This window comes from Sturnus vulgaris, chromosome 2 (genome assembly GCF_052056855.1).
Source record: "Sturnus vulgaris isolate bStuVul1 chromosome 2, bStuVul1.hap1, whole genome shotgun sequence".
In the NCBI taxonomy this organism is placed as follows: domain Eukaryota; kingdom Metazoa; phylum Chordata; class Aves; order Passeriformes; family Sturnidae; genus Sturnus; species Sturnus vulgaris.
Genome location: NC_142244.1, coordinates 72,099,970 through 72,109,199, shown reverse-complemented (window position 1 = coordinate 72,109,199; position 9,230 = coordinate 72,099,970). Strand labels below are relative to the sequence as shown.

Sequence of the window (9,230 nt, the reverse complement as noted above, 5' to 3'; positions counted from 1 at the left end):
GAGCTCTTTTTCATGGCACGTTTTATGAACTGGAAAATGTGTAAATGTCTGTGGGCTCTGTGGATTGGAGCTTAGCTGCTTTGTCTACCAGAAATAATCATAGATGTTCATGTGGAAAAACAAACCCAAAAAACTTCTAGACAATCTATATGGCCAAGATACTACCTCAAAACTAAATTCCTTTAAAAGACATTTGAGGGATGAGGATTTCCTTAAAAAATGTCCAGTAGAATTCTTGGAATTAAGGAAATGTTAACATTTAGATATAGATATATAGATATATAGATATATAGATATATAGATATATAGATATATAGATATATAGATATATAGATATATATGTTGCTTTATCTTACCCTAGGTTTATGAAAGAGAAAAAAAAATGCCTAGGAGAAAAACTTCATATTTAAAATCTCATTCCAAAAATAAATTAATATAAATTTTATTTGATGGGTACACAGTTTTGTTTTGTGTACTCCATGTCCCTGAAAATCTGGTAAAATTTGAGAGATAGAATTTAAAATTAGAAATTCTAATCTTCTCCTAACCTTCCTATATGTAAAAATAATTCTGGATAAGGATCAAAGTTAGAATATGGAAGAACTAATTTACGCCTTCATTTTAAACATGCAAGGTCAGATGAACTTTTTTTCAGATTCAGTGAGGGGGTAAAAGAGAGACACTATACTTGCAGGACATCACAATTAATCACTTTAGTCTGAACAGCATACATAATGTTTCCTGTTATCTGAGGTATGTAGGATTTCATAAAGGAAAGGACTTTTAATTCATAAAGTAAAAGAAAGAAATTGACTTCCTAAAAGGAGCATAGATGATTTGCTCTGTATTTTGCAGTGCTTTTTCTTTTTTTTTTCTTCTGACATAGCCATAGTTTACCACAGTTATACAATAAGTATCTATTTGGTGATCTTCTCACCTGGTAATTGCTTCTCATATGTCTGTCTTCATGTGTCTTCCTATATTTAAAAGTAGTGCTGTTTGATGAGCAAGTCAGAACACTGATTTTGTCTACCAGGACTGATACACAGGTTTTTTCTACACTTCTAGAGCCAGGATATATTCTGTCATATATTCTGCTGCTTCTCAAAATCAGCAATAAGTACTTCTTAATATAGACTCAGAAATTACTTTTTTTTTTTCTATAAGCCTACTTTGGCCTGAAGTTGTTTTTATTTTTCATGACATTGGAGAACCAACTCCAATATCAATGAATGTTTTATTGTCTTAACATAGCACCCAGGGGAAATAATACTGTATCTCCAAATTCTCTACTTTTTCTTTCAGCAGACCAGTAATTCCCTATTTGGATGACACATATGACAAGTAAATCATTAAACACCCCTCTATATTCTAGATATGGTTTTGCAAGTCACAGGGGGAATACTGCAATTCTTTCTCAAGAAGAGAGCAGAAGCTGTATCTATGCAACAAGAGATAACTTATACCACAACATGAAAATATCTGAGCAGGAGCAGGGAATCAAAACCCTGTGAAGCTGCACAAATGAGCAAAAGAGAGAGATTTATACACTGAGGCAAGCACATGCACGTCCTCCTGGCATGAAAGCATGCAAGCTGACTGCTCTGTTCCAGAGATGTGCCAGCCACAGAACAAGCATTGTTCATTTCAACTGCCAGGAGCCACTTCTCAACTGGCAAATATCTGAGGTATGGGAGGTTTTTAGGAATATCAGTTTCAACGTGTAATATTTTACCAGAAATGTAAGATGATAATAATAATAACAATAATAATAATAATAATAATAATAATAATAATAATAATAATAATAATAATACAGTGTAGTTAAATAAAATGGAAACAGTATGAATCTTATGTATTTCTTGCAGCATACAACTCTTGTTAGAAAAGTGCCATTCTTAGAATTAAGTGCTATTTCCCAGTGGCCTGTACAGTGATAATAAGCAGCATGGTAAGCTGGCATTTGCACTTACTCTCTCACATGCATGCTCTTTTACCAACAGATATTGTGTGAGAATCCAGGATTAATCTCAAATATCTCTACATTCTTGCACTTTTGAACAAAGGATGTGTGAACTCTTTTAATAATTAGGATTAACATTATTCCTGCTATGATTTATTTCTGCTTTACTCAGGATACCAGCACGATCCCATGTCCCTTGGATCCAGAACAATCATCTCCCATAATAAAGAATACAGCCTTCTGTCACATGGAAAGAAGCCATCAGGAAGAACAAGATTACAAACCAGCATAAGGATGAGAAAGGAAAACTTAAGCAGAATGTATTCCATCAAACTGAAAGCTGGCACGTGCCCAAGAGTTGATATTTCCACTTGTGTCTCGGGATCTTGAGCGACAGTCATCGGTCACTGCATTTCTCTTGTACCCCAGAAGAAGGCTGGTCTTTTAAACAGTGCTGTGTACCTGGATAGTGGAACATGAGTTCAATATTGACAGAGGGAAGCTTGCCACCTACTGAATCACTACCTGAGTCACCCTGCAGCTAAACCACAGATTACAGAACTGGAAGTGTGTGCTGCTGTGCTGGAAACCATCGGCGACGATGCTACACCAAGGTCGAAGGCAGGGAAACTTCACAGGTTTCAGGTTTTCTGTCTTGTGGTTCCTTGGCACAGGAAACATGAAGTGTACACAACAGGCTATAAAATCCACTTTTAGTATAAACCACAGAGCTTGACGTGCATGAGGCTTGAGAAAATAGTTTCCATTTTCTGTAATAGTGATAGTGTATACAACTTCTACCTGTAAATGTAAAATACAAGCCTGAATTATCTAAACATCCGCCCTTAAGCCTCTCACAGCTGCAAAACCCCTGAAGCAGCCAAAGGAAGAAACATGGCAATGGTTAGTGCTACATTTGAACCACTGGAAAAATAAAGACTGATCCTTATTAAAAACTTAAAACTATTTGAGAGGTTTTTTCCAGGCCATTGAAAATGTTAAGGTGGTGGTGGTGGTGGTGGTGACTCTTGAGCTCAGGTCAGTTTGCTTTCTGCTGCTGCTTCTTTCAATACTGTTGTATAAATTTGACCATTGCTACTTAAAGATTTGCTGCAAATGTTTGCAGAATGAGCTGTAGTTAACGTGGTGCACCACGTATGCCAGTGGAAGCACAGAGTAAGAGGTAGGATAAACTGCATCCAGGGTTCATTTTCCCTTCGTAAAATTTTTTTCATATGTAAAGTAGAAGCGCAATATGGTTAAGTAAAGATCCTAATTTCAATGCTCACATTCCAATGTTCCTTCACTTATTCGTCCCTTTGCCATCAGCTGACACCAAGCTTCCTCTGTCCCAATGTACAGCGACAAAGGCGCTCACGGTGCTGCCTCCTGTAGGATCCCCCCCAGGCTCCCCCTAAGCTCTGGAGCTCTCTGTGTGACACAAAGCAGGTGAAAAGCACGCTCTGCCTGGGGCAGGGCAGCAGCAGAGAGGGTGCCCCACTTTGGCTAACAGGCTTGGTCTTCAGCACTCCAGTGGCACTTGGGAAACAGAGCTTGCTCGGGCTGAGGGCTGCAGCCACGGCTGTTCAGGGTACACTGATGCCAAGTGGTGGGAGTGAAGTGTCCGGCATGTCTGCAGAGGGAACGTGCTGCAAGCCAGGGGACAAGGACAGCACGTCCCTTAGGAAAGGGTGGCAGGTTCCAGCCACCTCAGGCCAGAGATAGCTCAGGGAATCGGCCCCAGGCCTGGCTTTTGTGAAGTCCTTAGACAGACAGGCTTTTATTTGCATGAAAATAGACTTCAGGAAGCCATTAAAATGTAACAAAAAAGTATTTAATGCCCCAGCGCCTACCGAGCTTATATCAACCTCCTTATTAGACCTTTCTTTTCTCTTTCTTCTCCTTCCCTCCCTTGGCATTGCTGCACTAACAGCCCATATGGAAAACAGTGCAGCCTGGAAACACCTAGCTCTCCCTGTCCTCTCTTGCTTTTGGCTTTAGCAGCTGCTGTTTTCTCAGTGTTGTCTTGGGGCAGTTTCCTGTTGCCATAGCTGATAGCCTGCCAGCGCCTGCCTGGGCCTTTCAAGTGTCAACACTGCGAAGTTCGCTGCGATGGCCAAACGCTTGTTAATGAGATATAGCAGCTGGGTAGGGGTGAACCACTGAGATGGATAAAGGCACGCCGCTGGTGCAGGAAGCGATGCCTTTTGAATCTTTTCAGCGCTCTGAAAGCATTCAAATCAAAGAGGGTATGTTGTATTCATTAATAAACCAAAGTTCCCATGCAACTGTGTTAAAGCCAGGAGTTTAACTTTGCTATGGACAGGTGATTTTTTCAACAGTGTTTTACACCGGAAGACAAAGGGCAAGAAAACAAGAGTTTATGTACTGCCAAAGGCATTACTTCCCTATCTTACAGCCAGACAGAATTGTTAAACTGAGCTAGGTATTTGCCATTTCCTGACAATAAAAGCTTCTTTTTTTTCCTTTATTTTTTACGCTTCAAAGCTCGCAGCAGCCTGCTTGATCTCCATCTCTCACACTTTTTTTTAGACTTGTTTCTTAATTTTTTGAAAACCGTGATTAAAAGCTAGAATAAGAAAAAAAAAAAAAAGAAAAAACAAAAAAAAACCCCACTTGTTAAAAAAAAAAAGCCAAAGAGCCTATAGACAGGATTAATGACCAAAGCCGCTTTCATTCAACTGAAGGAGTCCATGTGATCTGTAGCCTGCATCTGTTTTGCTATAGCAGAACATAGGAGTGCCCAACAGCTGGGAAAAACAGGCAGAAAAAAAAAAAAAAAAAAAAAAAAAAGAAACGAGCATACAGTGCAAAGTTTTAAAGGCAACATGAGCCAAAGAGCACCTTAAAGATCTTTCTAGCTTTTTTTTTTTTTTTTTTTTTTTTTTTTTTAGGCAAGGGCAGCTGGGGAAAAGATTGAATGCTAGGAAAACATGTTTAAAACTGAAACAACCACAGTAGTAATAGTGACAAAATTGCTTTGGAAAAGTTAAACAAAAGAAGTGTTAGGAACAGGAAAGGGCCATATGGCTCGACAGGCCTGCCATTTTCTGGTTTATCTTAATTGTTTCCCTCACTTCTCCTCAAATGAATACAAGTGCCTCAGACTCATTTATATGCTTTCATTTCCCTTTCACAGTAACTTGTTCCAAGGTAATTTAAGCCAAGCTGCTTAAGTGATATTTAGCTATGTGACTGTTTAGAGAACAGCAGTTTAGTTATATTCATCAGCCCACCACAGTCACTGTACTTGTTTTTGGAATTTAGTTACACCAATCAACTACCTATTAAATAGCCCTCTTTGGGGTAAACTAAGTTAGGCAGATCCTGACCCAGAAGCTTCACTCAGGTCAAGAAAAGTCATGCTATTCACCTTCACAGAACTTAGCTTTGGTTCAGGCATATTCTTCCATCTGAATTTTAATTCCAGTAAAATATAAAGGGTTTGGGTGGGTTTTACTTTCTTCACATACATGTAGGCATTTAATTTATTTTTCTGTAAAAAGTTTCATTTTAAGGCAATCATCTATCATATTCTTCTAACTGAAATGACAGATGAAACCTGAATTTCGCTGTAGAACTCTCCAGAAAGATTTTCTACCAGTTTCTGTCTCTGTTGGGGGAGAGAAAGAGTACTGAGGTTTAAAGGATATTTTTATATGTAAAAAATTGTTCCAAATAGAAGATTTCACATCAGGCCAGCCCGATGCTATGACGCTATGACCATTTTGGCCTATGTTTTATCTGTCGTGATTCCTGTGCTGCCTACCTTGTCACACAGACTTCAGTGACTGCAGAAGGTGTCAAAAGGCATCAAAGGAAGGTGCATTTAGATGTCTGGGGATGGCCATGATGTAAAAAAGGACCCTAAATTAGGCAGGAAAGAGAGTCAAAACAAAACACTTCCTATTAATAATAACATCAAGTGTAACCATGGCAAGCTGTTAAGCCTTTAAATAAACATACTATGGCAAGCTGAAGCATAAGTTTCAACCAGCTTGTTAGAACACAGCCCTCTACCATGACAGAAGTTAAGATGTTCTGCATGCACGAAGCCTGTGCCAGGGCATAATCCACATTTTGGCTACTCTGGCTACTCAGGGTAATCAGCAGATTAGTGGAGAAGCACTGTTAATAGAGGAAGACAGCGCTTTTCTCATCTTGAGGATCTTTTCAACCTCAGAAAATGCTGACTTGTAGAATCTGCTCAGAAAACTCTTGTTCAGACACAAGCCAGTAAATTTGCTCATTCTTACAAAAGATAATGAGTGATTAATAAATGAGCCAATTCAGTGAATGTCTGGCCTGTGCTTCTCCCTTCAAGAAGATAATTGCAGCAGTGGGGACACAGAAAGGAGGGACAGACATCTGTTGAGCAATAGTGGAGATCATGTTTATATACAATTTCTGTAGGTTCACTCACTTAACAGAGAAAAAGTGGGGGCGGGGGAAGAATTTTCACATCAGCAGCTTTACTGAGTGCTTAAAACAAGGCATTACTATAAATAAATGCTTTCTTCTTCCACCACTGTAACCCCACAGGTGAGACTTCTAGGTTTCCCAGACTAGAACTCCTGCTTTCAGCAGAATATTTAGGTGAACAGAGATGAAATAGAAACCAAAATAGTCCTAGACCTGTCAACTGTTTTTTTACTTTTTTCTGTTTTTCAATGTTAACAAAACTATGAAACCTGTGACTCAGTATCTCTGAAAAGAAGGAAAAGTTAACAGAGATGATTGCTGATGCTGTCATAGGCAATGAGTTTGTCTATTGCAAAGGTAAGGAGAGTGTAAACTCTTTTCAGAGACAACCTTCTTCAACAAGAGAAAACATTTTTAAGGTCCTCTGAAAAGAACATCATGAAGCATGGCTACTGTCCTTTAGAATCACTTGCATTTGCTACACAATTTAATTGATTTTATATATATGCAAAAGTATCACAGTAAGGGATATAAGGTGAAGGCAAGCAGCTTTTATACCTCCCCAAAACACTGTCTAATTTTATCATAGCACACCACTGTGCATTCTGATAAAACTCAGGATACATCTGTTCCTAAACCTAGGCTTAATTCCTAAGCTTAGCTTTTTCATAAAATCTCCAAATCATATTTTTTTCCATATTTAATACAATCTGCATTTGCACTTCTGAATATACATGGCTTATATTACAGTACCAGCCTGAGATTTGTGCTCCAAATGCATTGTCATTTCCTTTGGATGCATGAGGTTTTCTAAATTGCAGACAGACAGACTGTGACTGGTTCCTTCCTTGCTTATGTTAGCTTGGATCCTGTTCTCAGCTTACCCTTTCTAAGCTTAAATGTTGTATCTGCTATCTCTTCCTCATCTCTTTGGTTTATTGGATATTTATTGGACTGTAGGTACATAACAAGACCACTGTTAAATGTCAACTCCTGAGCATGAGGAAGCACATCTCTTCCCCAGATTTGTCCTTGGCAACTTAATGCAAAAGCCACACCTTAATGAAAAAGCTGCATGCACTCATTCACTGTCTTTCTCCTTTCATTCCAAGGACTGTAGCTGTATATGTGCGTGTTTGTAATGTCCCTGTTTCAGAGAAAGCCAGACTGAGCCCATAAGGATCTCAAACTCTCCTGTATTCCTAAAATAAACTCCTCTGTATCCTTGTAGTTTCCTTCAGCTTACCTTCCTGCAAGCCTTCAGCCCTAATAATTCCCTCAAGGAACTGAAGACTCTGAATGCCTGTGTCTAAAACAGGCATTTGGGGCATTTCCCCAGGGGAACAGTACAACTTGTTTTACACCCCTTTCTCACAGAGAGCCTGCAATAAGCTGTGTGGACTATGTGGAGGAATGCTGGAGGGAATCCCAACGTTATGTTAGATCTGCCAACCTGACAGGTTCAGCAGAAACCTCTGAAATTTCCTATCCCTATGCAGTGACCCGTGGCAAATCTGCATGACAATGTATTGTGTAATTGCAGGAAGCCAGTGCAATATCATTCAGGAACAGGAAGCTTGGAAACTGTTTACAGCCACCACCTCCACCACCAGCAGTGACAAAACCTGTCATTACCTTGTGCAGTTTCTTCGGAAACATGGATGCAATTGCAAAGTCTTATCACTCAGCTTTATAGGGAAGATCTGCTGAAGTAAAAGAATAACATGAGAAGAGCAAAAAAAGAGACTGGGCTTGGTTGATTGCTGTCATGATTACATTACACTGGTTGAAAGACAGTTTCAGCAATTGCTTATTGTGCATGAGAAGACAGAATTGTTTGCCATCAGTTAGGCTTCAGTTAAGTTTACTATTCCTTATCTCTTGTTTAAGGTAGTACTTCAAAGGAGTTCTTGCTTCTTGCCCTTTGACTCAAGTGGGCACAGCAGTGGGATGCCATGTGGGAGATGCAGATTTGAGAGCCTTCATGTGCTCTCAACTCTCAGGCGAACAAGGGGTAGGAAATTCTGCCAATTTTTTCTCTGCTAATTTAGATTAACTCATGAATTCATATGCAGAACTTTCAAAGAGCAAAATTGTACCCACATGTTGACTATGGCTAGCAAGCAAAGAAACACATCACAGGTCCCCATTAGCTGACTTTTGGACATATTTTTAGCCAAATAGGGCTTTTAGGATCCATGCTCATATTCCAGAAATAGGAAAACAAATAAAAACCTGTTTGGAAAGGAAACCTATGAGCTCCCATGGCTTAAAATCAAACACAGCTCAATAGGAAAGCTGGTTCACTAAGGAGAAGAAGCTGACTGTAGATTAAATATATGGAATATGCTATTATGTTCTCAGAAATTTCCAAAATCAAGCTGGTTCTTGTCATGAACTAACCTTTCAATTCCACTTTTAAAGGTTCTGATCTCTTTGTTTAATGAATATCTCAAGCAGGCAAAATCAGGTGACCAAATTCTATAAACACAAAGGGGGTGATGTATTGACCAAAGATATCTAGGCAGTTGCACCTTCAGATACAGAAATGAGACTGTCCACAGTAGAAAGAATTGTCACCTCAGAGGTGAGACAGTGGTAGTTGTGCTAATATCTTCTCTTGGGAGAGTAATAGGTTTTCTGAACCTAAAGAGGCTAAGGAGTTTTAGAAAATAAAACAGTACTAATAACTATTGCTAGAATTGACAGTCACAGATTCTTCGGTTCAGTAACCAAGCTCTTCCCTATCATTCCAGACAAATAGATTTGACAAATTTGGTATGAATGCACAAAGTGCTTCTATATCTCAAGTGCATATGTGATG

The 9,230-nt window shown here is 39.1% G+C and overlaps 1 long non-coding RNA gene across 1 annotated transcript; it reads left to right on the top strand.

Moving 5' to 3' along the window:
* The first annotated feature begins 1,439 nt into the window (after positions 1 to 1,439).
* On the top strand, positions 1,440 to 2,926 carry LOC148224846 (uncharacterized). Its single transcript, XR_015801973.1, has 2 exons — positions 1,440 to 1,688; positions 2,136 to 2,926. It is a non-coding gene; the product is annotated as an uncharacterized LOC148224846 (long non-coding RNA).
* Positions 2,927 to 9,230: the final 6,304 nt, after the last annotated feature.